Below are 23504 nucleotides of genomic sequence, written 5' to 3'. Positions count from 1 at the left end.
ACATTGTTTGTACACTAACCATATGATTTAGAGTTGTCAGCAACCAATTTTATGAGTGTGCAACCAATGCTCCAGAAGTGACTTTCAGTAACATTGCCTTCTCTACACAGTGGAACTTTAGCCTTTGCAGAAGTAAACCAAGTCAATGGCTGTTCCACTGTAAATGGTAACAGGTAGGTTACTGAATTCAGCTTGCATTATATTATTCCATGGTACTGAGCACTCTACATGCAATATCTATACAGCTCCAAACCACCCAGAGTAGTTATGTACACAACCTTACCACAGAATGCATTGAATAGAAAGTAATGCATTCAACTCAATGGAGTGTACAGTTGTATTTAGCTGATAACTACTATGTGCTAACATGATGTAAACGATGTTAGCACACTAACCATATGATTTGGACTTGTCTGCAACCAATTTTATGAGTGTGCTACCTATGCTCCAGAAGTTACTTTCAGTAACATTACCTTTTCTACACAGTGGAACTTTAGCCTTTGTAGAAGTAAACCAAGTCAATGGCTGTTCCACTGTAAATGGTAACAGGTAGGTTACTGAATTCAGCTTGCATTGGATTATTCCATGGTACTCAGCACTCTACATGCAATATCTGTACAGTTCCAAATCACACTGAATAGTCATGTACGCAAATTTACCACAGAATGCATTGAATAGAAAGTCATGCATTCAACTCAATGGTGTGTACAGTTCAATTTTGCTGATAACTACTATGTGCTAACATGATGTAAACGTTGTTAGCACACTAACCATATGATTTGGACTTGTCTGCAACCAATTTTATGAGTGTGCTACCTATGCTCCAGAAGTTACTTTCAGTAACATTGCCTTCTCTACACAGTGGAACTTTCGCCTTTGCAGAAGTAAACCAAGTGAATGGCTGTTCCACTGTAAATGGTAACAGGTAGGTTACTGAATTCAGCTTGCATTATATTATTCCATGGTACTGAGCACTCTACATGCAATATCTATACAGTTCCAATCCACCCAGAGTAGTTATGTACACAACCTTACCACAGAATGCATTGAATAGAAAGTAATGCATTCAACTCAATGGAGTGTACAGTTGTATTTAGCTGATAACTACTATGTGCTAACATGATGTAAACATTGTTTGTTCACTAACCATATGATTTAGAGTTGTCAGCAACCAATTTTATGAGTGTGCAACCAATGCTCCAGAAGTTACTTTCAGTAACATTGCGTTCTCTACACAGTGGAACTTTAGCCTTTCCAGAAGTAAACCAAGTCAATGGCTGTTCCACTGTAAATGGTAACAAGTAGGTTACTAAAATCAGCTTGCATTGGAGTATTCCATGGGACTCAGCACTCTACATGCAATATCTATACAGTTCCAAATCACACTGAATAGTCATGTACACAGCGTTACCACAGAATGCATTGAATAGAAAGTAACGCATTCAACTCAATGGTGTGTACAGTTCAATTTTGCTGATAACTACTATTTGCTAACATGAAGTAAACATTGTTTGTACACAAACCATATGATTTAGAGTTGTCAGCAACCAATTTTATGAGTGTGCAACCTATGCTCCAGAAGTTACTTTCAGTAACATTGCCTTCTCTACACAGTGGAACTTTCGCCTTTGCAGAAGTAAACCAAGTGAATGGCTGTTCCACTGTAAATGGTAACAGGTAGGTTACTGAATTCAGCTTGCATTATATTATTCCATGGTACTGAGCACTCTACATGCAATATCTATACAGTTCCAAACCACCCAGAGTAGTTATGTACACAACCTTACCACAGAATGCATTGAATACAAAGTAATACATTCAACTCAATGGAGTGTACAGTTCTATTTAGCTGATAACTACTATGTGCTAACATGATGTAAACGATGTTAGCACACTAACCATATGATTTGGACTTGTCTGCAACCAATTTTATGAGTGTGCTACCTATGCTCCAGAAGTTTCTTTCAGTAACATTACCTTTTCTACACAGTGGAACTTTAGCCTTTGCAGAAGTAAACCAAGTCAATGTCTGTTCCACTGTAAATGGTAACAGGTAGGTTACTGAATTCAGCTTGCATTGTATTATTCCATGGTACTGAGCACTGTACATGCAATATCTATACAGTTCCAAATCACCCTGAGTAGTAATGCACACAAGGTTACCACAGAATGCATTGAATAGAAAGTAATGCAATCAACTCAATGGAGTGTACAGTTCAATTTTGCTGATAACTACTATGTGCTAACATGATGTAAACATTGTTTGTACACTAACCATATGATTTAGAGTTGTCAGCAACCAATTTTATGAGTGTGCAACCAATGCTCCAGAAGTGACTTTCAGTAACATTGCCTTCTCTACACAGTGGAACTTTAGCCTTTGCAGAAGTAAACCAAGTCAATGGCTGTTCCACTGTAAATGGTAACAGGTAGGTTACTGAATTCAGCTTGCATTATATTATTCCATGGTACTGAGCACTCTACATGCAATATCTATACAGCTCCAAACCACCCAGAGTAGTTATGTACACAACCTTACCACAGAATGCATTGAATAGAAAGTAATGCATTCAACTCAATGGAGTGTACAGTTGTATTTAGCTGATAACTACTATGTGCTAACATGATGTAAACGATGTTAGCACACTAACCATATGATTTGGACTTGTCTGCAACCAATTTTATGAGTGTGCTACCTATGCTCCAGAAGTTACTTTCAGTAACATTACCTTTTCTACACAGTGGAACTTTAGCCTTTACAGAAGTCAACCAAGTCAATGGCTGTTCCACTGTAAATGGTAACAAGTAGGTTACTAAAATCAGCTTGCATTGGAGTATTCCATGGGACTCAGCACTCTACATGCAATATCTATACAGTTCCAGATCACACTGAATAGTCATGTACACAGCGTTACCACAGAATGCATTGAATAGAAAGTAACGCATTCAACTCAATGGTGTGTACAGTTCAATTTTGCTGATAACTACTATTTGCTAACATGAAGTAAACATTGTTTGTACACTAACCATATGATTTAGAGTTGTCAGCAACCAATTTTATGAGTGTGCAACCAATGCTCCAGAAGTTACTTTCAGTAACATTGCCTTCTCTACACAGTGGAACTTTAGCCTTTGCAGAAGTAAACCAAGTCAATGGCTGTTCCACTGTAAATGGTAACAGGTAGGTTACTGAATTCAGCTTGCAGTGTATTATTCCATGGTACTGAGCACTGTATATGCAATATCTATACAGTTCCAAATCACCCTGAGTAGTCATGTACACAAGTTACAACAGAATAAATTGAATATGAAGTAATGCATTCAACTCAATGGAGTGTACAGTTCAATTTTGCTGATAACTACTATGTGCTAACATGATGTAAGCATTGTTTGTATACTAACCATATGATTTAGAGTTGTCAGCAACCAATTTTATGAGTGTGCAACCTTTGCTCCAGAAGTTACTTTCAGTAACATTGCCTTCTCTACACAGTGGAACTTTAGCCTTTGCAGAAGTAAACCAAGTCAATGGCTGTTCCACTGCAAATGGTAACAGGTAGGTTACTGAATTCCGCTTGCATTGGAGTATTCCTTGGTACTGAGCACTCTACATGCAATATGTATACAGTTCCAAATCACACTGAATAGTCATGTACGCAAAGTTACCACAGAATGCATTGAATAGAAAGTAATGCATTCAACTCAATGGTGTCTACAGTTCAATTTTGCTGATAACTACTATGTGCTAACATGATGTAAACATTGTTTGTACACTAACCATATGATTTAGAGTTGTCAGCAACCAGTTTTATGAGTGTGCAACCAATGCTCCAGAAGTTACTTTCAGTAACATTGCCTTCTCTACACAGTGGAACTTTAGCCTTTGCAGAAGTAAACCAAGTCAATGGCTGTTCCACTGTAAATGGTAACAGGTAGGTTACTGAATTCAGCTTGCATTATATTATTCCATGGTACTGAGCACTCTACATGCAATATCTATACAGTTCCAAACCACCCAGAGTAGTTATGTACACAACCTTACCACAGAATGCATTGAATAGAAAGTAATGCATTCAACTCAATGGAGTGTACAGTTCTATTTAGCTGATAACTACTATGTGCTAACATGATGTAAACGATGTTAGCACACTAACCATATGATTTGGACTTGTCTGCAAGCAATTTTATGAGTGTGCTACCTATGCTCCAGAAGTTACTTTCAGTAACATTGCCTTCTGTACACAGTGGAACTTTAGCCTTTGCAGAAGTAAACCAAGTCAATGGCTGTTGCACTGTAAATGGTAACAGGTAGGTTACTGAATTCAGCTTGCATTGTATTATTCCATGGTACTGAGCACGGTACATGCAATATCTATACAGTTCCAAATCACCCTAAGTAGTTATGTACACAAGGTTACCACAGAATGCATTGAATAGAAAGTAATGCATTCAACTCAATGGTGTCTACAGTTCAATTTTGCTGATAACTACTATGTGCTAACATGATGTATACATTGTTTGTACACTAACCATATGATTTAGAGTTGTCAGCAACCAATTTTATGAGTGTGCATCCTATGCTCCAGAAGTTACTTTCAGTAAGATTGCCTTCTGTACACAGTGGAACTTTAGCCTTTGCAGAAGTAAACCAAGTCAATGGCTGTTCCACTGTAAATGGTAACAGGTAGGTTACTGAATTCTGCTTGCATTGTATTATTCCATGGTACTGAGCACGGTACATGCAATATCTATACAGTTCCAAATCACCCTAAGTAGTTATGTACACAAGGTTACCACAGAATGCATTGAATAGAAAGTAATGCATTCAACTCAATGGTGTCTACAGTTCAATTTTGCTGATAACTATTATGTGCTAACATGATGTAAGCATTGTTTGTACACTAACCATATGATTTAGATTTGTCAGCAACCAATTTTATGAGTGTGCAACCTTTGCTCCAGAAGTTACTTTCAGTAACATTGCCTTCTCTACACAGTGGAACTTTAGCCTTTGTAGAAGTAAACCAAGTCAATGGCTGTTCCACTGTAAATGGTAACAGGTAGGTTACTGAATTCAGCTTGCATTGGATTATTCCATGGTACTCAGCACTCTACATGCAATATCTGTACAGTTCCAAATCACACTGAATAGTCATGTACGCAAATTTACCACAGAATGCATTGAATAGAAAGTCATGCATTCAACTCAATGGTGTGTACAGTTCAATTTTGCTGATAACTACTATGTGCTAACATGATGTAAACGTTGTTAGCACACTAACCATATGATTTGGACTTGTCTGCAACCAATTTTATGAGTGTGCTACCTATGCTCCAGAAGTTACTTTCAGTAACATTGCCTTCTCTACACAGTGGAACTTTCGCCTTTGCAGAAGTAAACCAAGTGAATGGCTGTTCCACTGTAAATGGTAACAGGTAGGTTACTGAATTCAGCTTGCATTATATTATTCCATGGTACTGAGCACTCTACATGCAATATCTATACAGTTCCAATCCACCCAGAGTAGTTATGTACACAACCTTACCACAGAATGCATTGAATAGAAAGTAATGCATTCAACTCAATGGAGTGTACAGTTGTATTTAGCTGATAACTACTATGTGCTAACATGATGTAAACGATGTTAGCACACTAACCATATGATTTGGACTTGTCTGCAAGCAATTTTATGAGTGTGCTACCTATGCTCCAGAAGTTACTTTCAGTAACATTACCTTTTCTACACAGTGGAACTTTAGACTTTACAGAAGTCAATGAAGTCAATGGCTGTTCCACTGTAAATGGTAACAAGTAGGTTACTGAAATCAGCTTGCATTGGAGTATTCCATGGGACGCAGCACTCTAAATGCAATATCTATACAGTTCCAAATCACACTGAATAGTCATGTACACAACGTTACCACAGAATGCATTGAACAGAAAGTAATGCATTCAACTCAATGGTGTGTACAGTTCAATTTTGCTGATAACTACTATGTGCTATCATGATGTAAACATTGTTTGTTCACTAACCATATGATTTAGAGTTGTCAGCAACCAATTTTATGAGTGTGCAACCAATGCTCCAGAAGTTACTTTCAGTAACATTGCGTTCTCTACACAGTGGAACTTTAGCCTTTCCAGAAGTAAACCAAGTCAATGGCTGTTCCACTGTAAATGGTAACAAGTAGGTTACTAAAATCAGCTTGCATTGGAGTATTCCATGGGACTCAGCACTCTACATGCAATATCTATACAGTTCCAAATCACACTGAATAGTCATGTACACAGCGTTACCACAGAATGCATTGAATAGAAAGTAACGCATTCAACTCAATGGTGTGTACAGTTCAATTTTGCTGATAACTACTATTTGCTAACATGAAGTAAACATTGTTTCTACACAAACCATATGATTTAGAGTTGTCAGCAACCAATTTTATGAGTGTGCAACCTATGCTCCAGAAGTTACTTTCAGTAACATTGCCTTCTCTACACAGTGGAACTTTCGCCTTTGCAGAAGTAAACCAAGTGAATGGCTGTTCCACTGTAAATGGTAACAGGTAGGTTACTGAATTCAGCTTGCATTATATTATTCCATGGTACTGAGCACTCTACATGCAATATCTATACAGTTCCAAACCACCCAGAGTAGTTATGTACACAACCTTACCACAGAATGCATTGAATACAAAGTAATACATTCAACTCAATGGAGTGTACAGTTCTATTTAGCTGATAACTACTATGTGCTAACATGATGTAAACGATGTTAGCACACTAACCATATGATTTGGACTTGTCTGCAACCAATTTTATGAGTGTGCTACCTATGCTCCAGAAGTTTCTTTCAGTAACATTACCTTTTCTACACAGTGGAACTTTAGCCTTTGCAGAAGTAAACCAAGTCAATGTCTGTTCCACTGTAAATGGTAACAGGTAGGTTACTGAATTCAGCTTGCATTGTATTATTCCATGGTACTGAGCACTGTACATGCAATATCTATACAGTTCCAAATCACCCTGAGTAGTAATGCACACAAGGTTACCACAGAATGCATTGAATAGAAAGTAATGCAATCAACTCAATGGAGTGTACAGTTCAATTTTGCTGATAACTACTATGTGCTAACATGATGTAAACATTGTTTGTACACTAACCATATGATTTAGAGTTGTCAGCAACCAATTTTATGAGTGTGCAACCAATGCTCCAGAAGTGACTTTCAGTAACATTGCCTTCTCTACACAGTGGAACTTTAGCCTTTGCAGAAGTAAACCAAGTCAATGGCTGTTCCACTGTAAATGGTAACAGGTAGGTTACTGAATTCAGCTTGCATTATATTATTCCATGGTACTGAGCACTCTACATGCAATATCTATACAGTTCCAAACCACCCAGAGTAGTTATGTACACAACCTTACCACAGAATGCATTGAATAGAAAGTAATGCATTCAACTCAATGGAGTGTACAGTTGTATTTAGCTGATAACTACTATGTGCTAACATGATGTAAACGATGTTAGCACACTAACCATATGATTTGGACTTGTCTGCAACCAATTTTATGAGTGTGCTACCTATGCTCCAGAAGTTACTTTCAGTAACATTGCCTTCTCTACACAGTGGAACTTTAGCCTTTGTAGAAGTAAACCAAGTCAATGGCTGTTCCACTGTAAATGGTAACAGGTAGGTTACTGAATTCAGCTTGCATTGGATTATTCCATGGTACTCAGCACTCTACATGCAATATCTGTACAGTTCCAAATCACACTGAATAGTCATGTACGCAAATTTACCACAGAATGCATTGAATAGAAAGTCATGCATTCAACTCAATGGTGTGTACAGTTCAATTTTGCTGATAACTACTATGTGCTAACATGATGTAAACGTTGTTAGCACACTAACCATATGATTTGGACTTGTCTGCAACCAATTTTATGAGTGTGCTACCTATGCTCCAGAAGTTACTTTCAGTAACATTGCCTTCTCTACACAGTGGAACTTTCGCCTTTGCAGAAGTAAACCAAGTGAATGGCTGTTCCACTGTAAATGGTAACAGGTAGGTTACTGAATTCAGCTTGCATTATATTATTCCATGGTACTGAGCACTCTACATGCAATATCTATACAGTTCCAATCCACCCAGAGTAGTTATGTACACAACCTTACCACAGAATGCATTGAATAGAAAGTAATGCATTCAACTCAATGGAGTGTACAGTTGTATTTAGCTGATAACTACTATGTGCTAACATGATGTAAACGATGTTAGCACACTAACCATATGATTTGGACTTGTCTGCAAGCAATTTTATGAGTGTGCTACCTATGCTCCAGAAGTTACTTTCAGTAACATTACCTTTTCTACACAGTGGAACTTTAGACTTTACAGAAGTCAATGAAGTCAATGGCTGTTCCACTGTAAATGGTAACAAGTAGGTTACTGAAATCAGCTTGCATTGGAGTATTCCATGGGACGCAGCACTCTAAATGCAATATCTATACAGTTCCAAATCACACTGAATAGTCATGTACACAACGTTACCACAGAATGCATTGAACAGAAAGTAATGCATTCAACTCAATGGTGTGTACAGTTCAATTTTGCTGATAACTACTATGTGCTATCATGATGTAAACATTGTTTGTTCACTAACCATATGATTTAGAGTTGTCAGCAACCAATTTTATGAGTGTGCAACCAATGCTCCAGAAGTTACTTTCAGTAACATTGCGTTCTCTACACAGTGGAACTTTAGCCTTTCCAGAAGTAAACCAAGTCAATGGCTGTTCCACTGTAAATGGTAACAAGTAGGTTACTAAAATCAGCTTGCATTGGAGTATTCCATGGGACTCAGCACTCTACATGCAATATCTATACAGTTCCAAATCACACTGAATAGTCATGTACACAGCGTTACCACAGAATGCATTGAATAGAAAGTAACGCATTCAACTCAATGGTGTGTACAGTTCAATTTTGCTGATAACTACTATTTGCTAACATGAAGTAAACATTGTTTGTACACAAACCATATGATTTAGAGTTGTCAGCAACCAATTTTATGAGTGTGCAACCTATGCTCCAGAAGTTACTTTCAGTAACATTGCCTTCTCTACACAGTGGAACTTTCGCCTTTGCAGAAGTAAACCAAGTGAATGGCTGTTCCACTGTAAATGGTAACAGGTAGGTTACTGAATTCAGCTTGCATTATATTATTCCATGGTACTGAGCACTCTACATGCAATATCTATACAGTTCCAAACCACCCAGAGTAGTTATGTACACAACCTTACCACAGAATGCATTGAATACAAAGTAATACATTCAACTCAATGGAGTGTACAGTTCTATTTAGCTGATAACTACTATGTGCTAACATGATGTAAACGATGTTAGCACACTAACCATATGATTTGGACTTGTCTGCAACCAATTTTATGAGTGTGCTACCTATGCTCCAGAAGTTTCTTTCAGTAACATTACCTTTTCTACACAGTGGAACTTTAGCCTTTGCAGAAGTAAACCAAGTCAATGTCTGTTCCACTGTAAATGGTAACAGGTAGGTTACTGAATTCAGCTTGCATTGTATTATTCCATGGTACTGAGCACTGTACATGCAATATCTATACAGTTCCAAATCACCCTGAGTAGTAATGCACACAAGGTTACCACAGAATGCATTGAATAGAAAGTAATGCAATCAACTCAATGGAGTGTACAGTTCAATTTTGCTGATAACTACTATGTGCTAACATGATGTAAACATTGTTTGTACACTAACCATATGATTTAGAGTTGTCAGCAACCAATTTTATGAGTGTGCAACCAATGCTCCAGAAGTGACTTTCAGTAACATTGCCTTCTCTACACAGTGGAACTTTAGCCTTTGCAGAAGTAAACCAAGTCAATGGCTGTTCCACTGTAAATGGTAACAGGTAGGTTACTGAATTCAGCTTGCATTATATTATTCCATGGTACTGAGCACTCTACATGCAATATCTATACAGTTCCAAACCACCCAGAGTAGTTATGTACACAACCTTACCACAGAATGCATTGAATAGAAAGTAATGCATTCAACTCAATGGAGTGTACAGTTGTATTTAGCTGATAACTACTATGTGCTAACATGATGTAAACGATGTTAGCACACTAACCATATGATTTGGACTTGTCTGCAACCAATTTTATGAGTGTGCTACCTATGCTCCAGAAGTTACTTTCAGTAACATTACCTTTTCTACACAGTGGAACTTTAGCCTTTACAGAAGTCAACCAAGTCAATGGCTGTTCCACTGTAAATGGTAACAAGTAGGTTACTAAAATCAGCTTGCATTGGAGTATTCCATGGGACTCAGCACTCTACATGCAATATCTATACAGTTCCAGATCACACTGAATAGTCATGTACACAGCGTTACCACAGAATGCATTGAATAGAAAGTAACGCATTCAACTCAATGGTGTGTACAGTTCAATTTTGCTGATAACTACTATTTGCTAACATGAAGTAAACATTGTTTGTACACTAACCATATGATTTAGAGTTGTCAGCAACCAATTTTATGAGTGTGCAACCAATGCTCCAGAAGTTACTTTCAGTAACATTGCCTTCTCTACACAGTGGAACTTTAGCCTTTGCAGAAGTAAACCAAGTCAATGGCTGTTCCACTGTAAATGGTAACAGGTAGGTTACTGAATTCAGCTTGCAGTGTATTATTCCATGGTACTGAGCACTGTATATGCAATATCTATACAGTTCCAAATCACCCTGAGTAGTCATGTACACAAGTTACAACAGAATAAATTGAATATGAAGTAATGCATTCAACTCAATGGAGTGTACAGTTCAATTTTGCTGATAACTACTATGTGCTAACATGATGTAAGCATTGTTTGTATACTAACCATATGATTTAGAGTTGTCAGCAACCAATTTTATGAGTGTGCAACCTTTGCTCCAGAAGTTACTTTCAGTAACATTGCCTTCTCTACACAGTGGAACTTTAGCCTTTGCAGAAGTAAACCAAGTCAATGGCTGTTCCACTGCAAATGGTAACAGGTAGGTTACTGAATTCCGCTTGCATTGGAGTATTCCTTGGTACTGAGCACTCTACATGCAATATGTATACAGTTCCAAATCACACTGAATAGTCATGTACGCAAAGTTACCACAGAATGCATTGAATAGAAAGTAATGCATTCAACTCAATGGTGTGTACAGTTCAATTTTGCTGATAACAACTATGTGCTATCATGATGTAAACATTGTTTGTTCACTAACCATATGATTTAGAGTTGTCAGCAACCAATTTTATGAGTGTGCAACCAATGCTCCAGAAGTTACTTTCAGTACACAGTGGAACTTTAGCCTTTGCAGAAGTTAACCAAGTCAATGTCTGTTCCACTGTAAATGGTAACAGGTAGGTTACTGAATTCAGCTTGCATTGTATTATTCCATGGTACTGAGCACTGTACATGCAATATCTATACAGTTCCAAATCACACTGAGTAGTCATGTACACAAAGTTACAACAGAATAAATTGAATATGAAGTAATGCATTCAACTCAATGGAGTGTACAGTTCAATTTTGCTGATAACAACTAGGTGCTAACATGATGTAAACATTGTTAGTACACTAACCATATGATTTAGAGTTGTCTGCAACCAATTTTATGAGTGTGCTAGCTATGCTCCAGAAGTTACTTTCAGTAACATTACCTTTTCTACACAGTGGAACTTTAGCCTTTACAGAAGTAAACCAAGTCAATGTCTGTTCCACTGTAAATGGTAACAGGTAGGTTACTGAATTCAGCTTGCATTGTATTATTCCATGGTACTGAGCACTGTACATGCAATATCTATACAGTTCCAAATCACCCTGAGTAGTTATGCACACAAGGTTACCACAGAATGCATTGAATAGAAAGTAATGCATTCAACTCAATGGTGTGTACAGTTCAATTTTGCTGATAACTACTATGTGCTATCATGATGTAAATTATGTTAGCACACTAACCATATGATTTGGACTTGTCTGCAACCAATTTTATGAGTGTGCTACCTATGCTCCAGAAGTTACTTTCAGTAACATTACCTTTTCTACACAGTGGAACTTTAGCCTTTGCAGAAGTAAACCAAGTCAATGTCTGTTCCACTGTAAATGGTAACAGGTAGGTTACTGAATTCAGCTTGCATTGGAGTATTCCATGGTACTGAGCACGGTACATGCCATATCTATACAGTTCCAAATCATCCTAAGTAGTTATGCACACAAGGTTACCACAGAATGCATTGAATAGAAAGTAATGCATTCAACTCAATGGTGTGTACAGTTCAATTTTGCTGATAACTACTATGTGCTAACATGATGTAAACATTGTTTGTACACTAACCATATGATTTAGAGTTGTCAGCAACCAATTTTATGAGTGTGCAACCTATGCTCCAGAAGTTACTTTCAGTAACATTGCCTTCTCTACACAGTGGAACTTTAGCCTTTGCAGAAGTAAACCAAGTCAATGGCTGTTCCACTGTAAATGGTAACAGGTAGGTTACTGAATTCAGCTTGCATTATATTATTCCATGGTACTGAGCACTCTACATGCAATATCTATACAGTTCCAAATCACCCTGAGTAGTCATGTACACAAAGTTACAACAGAATAAATTGAATATGAAGTAATGCATTCAACTCAATGGAGTGTCCAGTTCAATTTTGCTGATAACAACTAGGTGCTAACATGATGTAAACATTGTTAGTACACTAACCATATGATTTAGATTTGTCTGCAACCAATTTTATGAGTGTGCTACCTATGCTCCAGAAGTTACTTTCAGTAACATTACCTTTTCTACACAGTGGAACTTTAGCCTTTGCAGAAGTTAACCAAGTCAATGTCTGTTCCACTGTAAATGGTAACAGGTAGGTTACTGAATTCAGCTTGCATTGCATTATTCCATGGTACTGAGCACTGTACATGCAATATCTATACAGTTCCAAATCACCCTGAGTAGTTATGCACACAAGGTTACCACAGAATGCATTGAATAGAAAGTAATGCATTCAACTCAATGGTGTGTACAGTTCAATTTTGCTGATAACTACTATGTGCTAACATGAAGTAAACATTGTTTGTACACTAACCATATGATTTAGAGTTGTCAGCAACCAATTTTATGAGTGTGCAACCTATGCTCCAGAAGTTACTTTCAGTAACATTGCCTTCTCTACACAGTGGAACTTTAGCCTTTGCAGAAGTAAACCAAGTCAATGGCTGTTCCACTGTAAATGGTAACAGGTAGGTTACTGAATTCAGCTTGCATTGGAGTATTCCATGGTACTGAGCACTCTACATGCAATATCTATACAGTTCCAAATCATCCTAAGTAGTTATGTACACAAGGTTACCACAGAATGCATTGAATAGAAAGTGATGCATTCAACTCAATGGTGTGTACAGTTCAATTTTGCTGATAACTACTATGTGCTAACATGATGTAAACGATGTTAGCACACTAACCATATGATTTGGACTTGTCTGCAACCAATTTTATGAGTGTGCTACCTATGCTCCAGAAGTTACTTTCAGTAACATTACCTTTTCTACACAGTGGAACTTTAGCCTTTGCAGAAGTAAACCAAGTCAATGTCTGTTCCACTTTAAATGGTAACAGGTAGGTTACTGAATTCAGCTTGCATTGTATTATTCCATGGTCCTGAGCACGGTACATGCCATATCTATACAGTTCCAAATCATCCTAAGTAGTTATGTACACAAGGTTACCACTGAATGCATTGAATAGAAAGTGATGCATTCAACTCAATGGTGTGTACAGTTCAATTTTGCTGATAACTACTATGTGCTAACATGATGTAAATGATGTTAGCACACTAACCATATGATTTGGACTTGTCTGCAACCAATTTTATGAGTGTGCTACCTATGCTCCAGAAGTTACTTTCAGTAACATTACCTTTTCTACACAGTGGAACTTTAGCCTTTGCAGAAGTAAACCAAGTCAATGTCTGTTCCACTGTAAATGGTAACAGGTACGTTACTGAATTCAGCTTGCATTGTATTATTCCATGGTACTGAGCACTGTACATGCAATATCTATACAGTTCCAAATCACCCTGAGTAGTTATGCACACAAGGTTACCACAGAATGCATTGAATAGAAAGTAATGCATTCAACTCAATGGTGTGTACAGTTCAATTTTGCTGATAACTACTATGTGCTAACATGATGTAAACATTGTTTGTACACTAACCATATGATTTAGAGTTGTCTGCAACCAATTTTATGAGTGTGCTACCTATGCTCCAGAAGTTACTTTCAGTAACATTACCTTTTCTACACTGTGGAACTTTAGCCTTTGCAGAAGTAAACCAAGTCAATGTCTGTTCCACTGCAAATGGTAACAGGTAGGTTACTGAATTCCGCTTGCATTGGAGTATTCCATGGTACTGAGCACTCTACATGCAATATCTATACAGTTCCAAATCACCCTGAGTAGTTAGGCACACAACCTTACCACAGAATGCATTGAATAGAAAGTAATGCATTCAACTCAATGGTGTGTACAGTTCAATTTTGCTGATAGCTACTATGTGCTAACATGATGTAAACATTGTTTGTACACTAACCATATGATTTAGAGTTGTCAGCAACCAATTTTATGAGTGTGCAACCTTTGCTCCAGAAGTTACTTTCAGTAACATTGCCTTCTCTACACAGTGGAACTTTAGCCTTTGCAGAAGTAAACCAAGTCAATGGCTGTTCCACTGCAAATGGTAACAGGTAGGTTACTGAATTCCGCTTGCATTGGAGTATTCCATGGTACTGAGCACTCTACATGCAATATCTATACAGTTCCAAATCACCCTGAGTAGTTATGCACACAAGGTTACCACAGAATGCATTGAATAGAAAGTAATGCATTCAACTCAATGGTGTGTACAGTTCAATTTTGCTGATAACTACTATGTGCTAACATGATGTAAACATTGTTTGTACACTAACCATATGATTTAGAGTTGTCAGCAACCAATTTTATGAGTGTGCAACCTATGCTCCAGAAGTTACTTTCAGTAACATTGCCTTCTCTACACAGTGGAACTTTAGCCTTTGCAGAAGTAAACCAAGTCAATGGCTGTTCCACTGTAAATGGTAACAGGTAGGTTACTGAATTCAGCTTGCATTGTATTATTCCATGGTACTGAGCACTGTACATGCAATATCTATACAGTTCCAAATCACCCTGAGTAGTTATGTACACAAGGTTACCAGAGAATGCATTGAATAGAAAGTAATGCATTCAACTCAATGGTGTCTACAGTTCAATTTTGCTGATAACTACTATGTGCTAACATGATGTAAACATTGTTTGTACACTAACCATATGATTTAGAGTTGTCAGCAACCAATTTTATGAGTGTGCAACCTTTGCTCCAGAAGTTACTTTCAGGAACATTGCCTTCTCTACACAGTGGAACTTTAGCCTTTGCAGAAGTAAACCAAGTCAATGTCTGTTCCACTGTAAATGGTAACAGGTAGGTTACTGAATTCAGCTTGCATTGTATTATTCCATGGTACTGAGCACTGTACATGCAATATCTATACAGTTCCAAATCACCCTGAGTAGTTATGCACACAAGGTTACCACAGAATGCATTGAATAGAAAGTAATGCATTCAACTCAATGGTGTGTACAGTTCAATTTTGCTGATAACTACTATGTGCTAACATGATGTAAACGATGTTAGCACACTAACCATATGATTTGGACTTGTCTGCAACCAATTTTATGAGTGTGCTACCTATGCTCCAGAAGTTACTTTCAGTAACATTGCCTTCTCTACACAGTGGAACTTTCGCCTTTGCAGAAGTAAACCAAGTGAATGGCTGTTCCACTGTAAATGGTAACAGGTAGGTTACTGAATTCAGCTTGCATTATATTATTCCATGGTACTGAGCACTCTACATGCAATATCTATACAGTTCCAATCCACCCAGAGTAGTTATGTACACAACCTTACCACAGAATGCATTGAATAGAAAGTAATGCATTCAACTCAATGGACTGTACAGTTCTATTTAGCTGATAACTACTATGTGCTAACATGATGTAAACGATGTTAGCACACTAACCATATGATTTGGACTTGTCTGCAAGCAATTTTATGAGTGTGCTACCTATGCTCCAGAAGTTACTTTCAGTAACATTACCTTTTCTACACAGTGGAACTTTAGACTTTACAGAAGTCAATGAAGTCAATGGCTGTTCCACTGTAAATGGTAACAAGTAGGTTACTGAAATCAGCTTGCATTGGAGTATTCCATGGGACGCAGCACTCTAAATGCAATATCTATACAGTTCCAAATCACACTGAATAGTCATGTACACAACGTTACCACAGAATGCATTGAACAGAAAGTAATGCATTCAACTCAATGGTGTGTACAGTTCAATTTTGCTGATAACTACTATGTGCTATCATGATGTAAACATTGTTTGTTCACTAACCATATGATTTAGAGTTGTCAGCAACCAATTTTATGAGTGTGCAACCAATGCTCCAGAAGTTACTTTCAGTAACATTGCGTTCTCTACACAGTGGAACTTTAGCCTTTCCAGAAGTAAACCAAGTCAATGGCTGTTCCACTGTAAATGGTAACAAGTAGGTTACTAAAATCAGCTTGCATTGGAGTATTCCATGGGACTCAGCACTCTACATGCAATATCTATACAGTTCCAAATCACACTGAATAGTCATGTACACAGCGTTACCACAGAATGCATTGAATAGAAAGTAACGCATTCAACTCTATGGTGTGTACAGTTCAATTTTGCTGATAACTACTATTTGCTAACATGAAGTAAACATTGTTTGTACACAAACCATATGATTTAGAGTTGTCAGCAACCAATTTTATGAGTGTGCAACCTATGCTCCAGAAGTTACTTTCAGTAACATTGCCTTCTCTACACAGTGGAACTTTCGCCTTTGCAGAAGTAAACCAAGTGAATGGCTGTTCCACTGTAAATGGTAACAGGTAGGTTACTGAATTCAGCTTGCATTATATTATTCCATGGTACTGAGCACTCTACATGCAATATCTATACAGTTCCAAACCACCCAGAGTAGTTATGTACACAACCTTACCACAGAATGCATTGAATACAAAGTAATACATTCAACTCAATGGAGTGTACAGTTCTATTTAGCTGATAACTACTATGTGCTAACATGATGTAAACGATGTTAGCACACTAACCATATGATTTGGACTTGTCTGCAACCAATTTTATGAGTGTGCTACCTATGCTCCAGAAGTTTCTTTCAGTAACATTACCTTTTCTACACAGTGGAACTTTAGCCTTTGCAGAAGTAAACCAAGTCAATGTCTGTTCCACTGTAAATGGTAACAGGTAGGTTACTGAATTCAGCTTGCATTGTATTATTCCATGGTACTGAGCACTGTACATGCAATATCTATACAGTTCCAAATCACCCTGAGTAGTTATGCACACAAGGTTACCACAGAATGCATTGAATAGAAAGTAATGCAATCAACTCAATGGAGTGTACAGTTCAATTTTGCTGATAACTACTATGTGCTAACATGATGTAAACATTGTTTGTACACTAACCATATGATTTAGAGTTGTCAGCAACCAATTTTATGAGTGTGCAACCAATGCTCCAGAAGTGACTTTCAGTAACATTGCCTTCTCTACACAGTGGAACTTTAGCCTTTGCAGAAGTAAACCAAGTCAATGGCTGTTCCACTGTAAATGGTAACAGGTAGGTTACTGAATTCAGCTTGCATTATATTATTCCATGGTACTGAGCACTCTACATGCAATATCTATACAGTTCCAAACCACCCAGAGTAGTTATGTACACAACCTTACCACAGAATGCATTGAATAGAAAGTAATGCATTCAACTCAATGGAGTGTACAGTTGTATTTAGCTGATAACTACTATGTGCTAACATGATGTAAACGATGTTAGCACACTAACCATATGATTTGGACTTGTCTGCAACCAATTTTATGAGTGTGCTACCTATGCTCCAGAAGTTACTTTCAGTAACATTACCTTTTCTACACAGTGGAACTTTAGCCTTTACAGAAGTCAACCAAGTCAATGGCTGTTCCACTGTAAATGGTAACAAGTAGGTTACTAAAATCAGCTTGCATTGGAGTATTCCATGGGACTCAGCACTCTACATGCAATATCTATACAGTTCCAGATCACACTGAATAGTCATGTACACAGCGTTACCACAGAATGCATTGAATAGAAAGTAACGCATTCAACTCAATGGTGTGTACAGTTCAATTTTGCTGATAACTACTATTTGCTAACATGAAGTAAACATTGTTTGTACACTAACCATATGATTTAGAGTTGTCAGCAACCAATTTTATGAGTGTGCAACCAATGCTCCAGAAGTTACTTTCAGTAACATTGCCTTCTCTACACAGTGGAACTTTAGCCTTTGCAGAAGTAAACCAAGTCAATGGCTGTTCCACTGTAAATGGTAACAGGTAGGTTACTGAATTCAGCTTGCAGTGTATTATTCCATGGTACTGAGCACTCTACATGCAATATCTATACAGTTCCAAACCACCCAGAGTAGTTATGTACACAACCTTACCACAGAATGCATTGAATACAAAGTAATACATTCAACTCAATGGAGTGTACAGTTCTATTTAGCTGATAACTACTATGTGCTAACATGATGTAAACGATGTTAGCACACTAACCATATGATTTGGACTTGTCTGCAACCAATTTTATGAGTGTGCTACCTATGCTCCAGAAGTTTCTTTCAGTAACATTACCTTTTCTACACAGTGGAACTTTAGCCTTTGCAGAAGTAAACCAAGTCAATGTCTGTTCCACTGTAAATGGTAACAGGTAGGTTACTGAATTCAGCTTGCATTGTATTATTCCATGGTACTGAGCACTGTACATGCAATATCTATACAGTTCCAAATCACCCTGAGTAGTTATGCACACAAGGTTACCACAGAATGCATTGAATAGAAAGTAATGCAATCAACTCAATGGAGTGTACAGTTCAATTTTGCTGATAACTACTATGTGCTAACATGATGTAAACATTGTTTGTACACTAACCATATGATTTAGAGTTGTCAGCAACCAATTTTATGAGTGTGCAACCAATGCTCCAGAAGTGACTTTCAGTAACATTGCCTTCTCTACACAGTGGAACTTTAGCCTTTGCAGAAGTAAACCAAGTCAATGGCTGTTCCACTGTAAATGGTAACAGGTAGGTTACTGAATTCAGCTTGCATTATATTATTCCATGGTACTGAGCACTCTACATGCAATATCTATACAGTTCCAAACCACCCAGAGTAGTTATGTACACAACCTTACCACAGAATGCATTGAATAGAAAGTAATGCATTCAACTCAATGGAGTGTACAGTTGTATTTAGCTGATAACTACTATGTGCTAACATGATGTAAACGATGTTAGCACACTAACCATATGATTTGGACTTGTCTGCAACCAATTTTATGAGTGTGCTACCTATGCTCCAGAAGTTACTTTCAGTAACATTACCTTTTCTACACAGTGGAACTTTAGCCTTTACAGAAGTCAACCAAGTCAATGGCTGTTCCACTGTAAATGGTAACAAGTAGGTTACTAAAATCAGCTTGCATTGGAGTATTCCATGGGACTCAGCACTCTACATGCAATATCTATACAGTTCCAGATCACACTGAATAGTCATGTACACAGCGTTACCACAGAATGCATTGAATAGAAAGTAACGCATTCAACTCAATGGTGTGTACAGTTCAATTTTGCTGATAACTACTATTTGCTAACATGAAGTAAACATTGTTTGTACACTAACCATATGATTTAGAGTTGTCAGCAACCAATTTTATGAGTGTTCAACCAATGCTCCAGAAGTTACTTTCAGTAACATTGCCTTCTCTACACAGTGGAACTGTAGCCTTTGCAGAAGTAAACCAAGTCAATGGCTGTTCCACTGTAAATGGTAACAGGTAGGTTACTGAATTCAGCTTGCAGTGTATTATTCCATGGTACTGAGCACTGTATATGCAATATCTATACAGTTCCAAATCACCCTGAGTAGTCATGTACACAAGTTACAACAGAATAAATTGAATATGAAGTAATGCATTCAACTCAATGGAGTGTACAGTTCAATTTTGCTGATAACTACTATGTGCTAACATGATGTAAGCATTGTTTGTATACTAACCATATGATTTAGAGTTGTCAGCAACCAATTTTATGAGTGTGCAACCTTTGCTCCAGAAGTTACTTTCAGTAACATTGCCTTCTCTACACAGTGGAACTTTAGCCTTTGCAGAAGTAAACCAAGTCAATGGCTGTTCCACTGCAAATGGTAACAGGTAGGTTACTGAATTCCGCTTGCATTGGAGTATTCCTTGGTACTGAGCACTCTACATGCAATATGTATACAGTTCCAAATCACACTGAATAGTCATGTACGCAAAGTTGCCACAGAATGCATTGAATAGAAAGTAATGCATTCAACTCAATGGTGTGTACAGTTCAATTTTGCTGATAACAACTATGTGCTATCATGATGTAAACATTGTTTGTTCACTAACCATATGATTTAGAGTTGTCAGCAACCAATTTTATGAGTGTGCAACCAATGCTCCAGAAGTTACTTTCAGTACACAGTGGAACTTTAGCCTTTGCAGAAGTTAACCAAGTCAATGTCTGTTCCACTGTAAATGGTAACAGGTAGGTTACTGAATTCAGCTTGCATTGTATTATTCCATGGTACTGAGCACTGTACATGCAATATCTATACAGTTCCAAATCACCCTGAGTAGTCATGTACACAAAGTTACAACAGAATAAATTGAATATGAAGTAATGCATTCAACTCAATGGAGTGTACAGTTCAATTTTGCTGATAACAACTAGGTGCTAACATGATGTAAACATTGTTAGTACACTAACCATATGATTTAGAGTTGTCTGCAACCAATTTTATGAGTGTGTTAGCTATGCTCCAGAAGTTACTTTCAGTAACATTACCTTTTCTACACAGTGGAACTTTAGCCTTTACAGAAGTCAACCAAGTCAATGGCTGTTCCACTGTAAATGGTAACAAGTAGGTTACTGAAATCAGCTTGCATTGGAGTATTCCGTGGGACTCAGCACTCTACATGCAATATCTATACAGTTCCAAATCACACTGAATAGTCATGTACACAATGTTACCACAGAATGCATTGAATAGAAAGTAATGCATTCAACTCAATGGTGTGTACAGTTCAATTTTGCTGATAACTACTATGGGCTAACATGATGTAAACGATGTTAGCACACTAACCATATGATTTGGACTTGTCTGCAACCAATTTTATGAGTGCGCTACCTATGCTCCAGAAGTTACTTTCAGTAACATTAACTTTTCTACACAGTGGAACTTAAGCCTTTGCAGAAGTAAACCAAGTCAATGTCTGTTCCACTGTAAATGGTAACAGGTAGGTTACTGAATTCAGCTTGCATTGTATTATTCCATGGTACTGAGCACTGTACATGCAATATCTATACAGTTCCAAATCACCCTGAGTAGTTATGCACACAAGGTTACCACAGAATGCATTGAATAGAAAGTAATGCATTCAACTCAATGGTGTGTACAGTTCAATTTTGCTGATAACTACTATGTGCTATCATGATGTAAATTATGTTAGCACACTAACCATATGATTTGGACTTGTCTGCAACCAATTTTATGAGTGTGCTACCTATGCTCCAGAAGTTACTTTCAGTAACATTACCTTTTCTACACAGTGGAACTTTAGCCTTTGCAGAAGTAAACCAAGTCAATGTCTGTTCCACTGTAAATGGTAACAGGTAGGTTACTGAATTCAGCTTGCATTGGAGTATTCCATGGTACTGAGCACGGTACATGCCATATCTATACAGTTCCAAATCATCCTAAGTAGTTATGCACACAAGGTTACCACAGAATGCATTGAATAGAAAGTAATGCATTCAACTCAATGGTGTGTACAGTTCAATTTTGCTGATAACTACTATGTGCTAACATGATGTAAACATTGTTTGTACACTAACCATATGATTTAGAGTTGTCAGCAACCAATTTTATGAGTGTGCAACCTATGCTCCAGAAGTTACTTTCAGTAACATTGCCTTCTCTACACAGTGGAACTTTAGCCTTTGCAGAAGTAAACCAAGTCAATGGCTGTTCCACTGTAAATGGTAACAGGTAGGTTACTGAATTCAGCTTGCATTATATTATTCCATGGTACTGAGCACTCTACATGCAATATCTATACAGTTCCAAATCACCCTGAGTAGTCATGTACACAAAGTTACAACAGAATAAATTGAATATGAAGTAATGCATTCAACTCAATGGAGTGTCCAGTTCAATTTTGCTGATAACAACTAGGTGCTAACATGATGTAAACATTGTTAGTACACTAACCATATGATTTAGATTTGTCTGCAACCAATTTTATGAGTGTGCTACCTATGCCCCAGAAGTTACTTTCAGTAACATTACCTTTTCTACACAGTGGAACTTTAGCCTTTGCAGAAGTAAACCAAGTCAATGTCTGTTCCACTGTAAATGGTAACAGGTAGGTTACTGAATTCAGCTTGCATTGTATTATTCCATGGTACTGAGCACTGTACATGCAATATCTATACAGTTCCAAATCACCCTGAGTAGTTATGCACACAAGGTTACCACAGAATGCATTGAATAGAAAGTAATGCATTCAACTCAATGGTGTGTACAGTTCAATTTTGCTGATAACTACTATGTGCTAACATGAAGTAAACATTGTTTGTACACTAACCATATGATTTAGAGTTGTCAGCAACCAATTTTATGAGTGTGCAACCTATGCTCCAGAAGTTACTTTCAGTAACATTGCCTTCTCTACACAGTGGAACTTTAGCCTTTGCAGAAGTAAACCAAGTCAATGGCTGTTCCACTGTAAATGGTAACAGGTAGGTTACTGAATTCAGCTTGCATTGGAGTATTCCATGGTACTGAGCACTCTACATGCAATATCTATACAGTTCCAATTCATCCTAAGTAGTTATGTACACAAGGTTACCACAGAATGCATTGAATAGAAAGTGATGCATTCAACTCAATGGTGTGTACAGTTCAATTTTGCTGATAACTACTATGTGCTAACATGATGTAAACGATGTTAGCACACTAACCATATGATTTGGACTTGTCTGCAACCAATTTTATGAGTGTGCTACCTATGCTCCAGAAGTTACTTTCAGTAACATTACCTTTTCTACACAGTGGAACTTTAGCATTTGCAGAAGTAAACCAAGTCAATGTCTGTTCCACTGTAAATGGTAACAGGTAGGTTACTGAATTCAGCTTGCATTGTATTATTCCATGGTACTGAGCACGG

This window comes from Hypanus sabinus, chromosome 2 (assembly GCF_030144855.1).
Source record: "Hypanus sabinus isolate sHypSab1 chromosome 2, sHypSab1.hap1, whole genome shotgun sequence".
Lineage (NCBI taxonomy): Eukaryota > Metazoa > Chordata > Chondrichthyes > Myliobatiformes > Dasyatidae > Hypanus > Hypanus sabinus.
Note: the sequence above shows the minus strand (reverse complement) of the source record.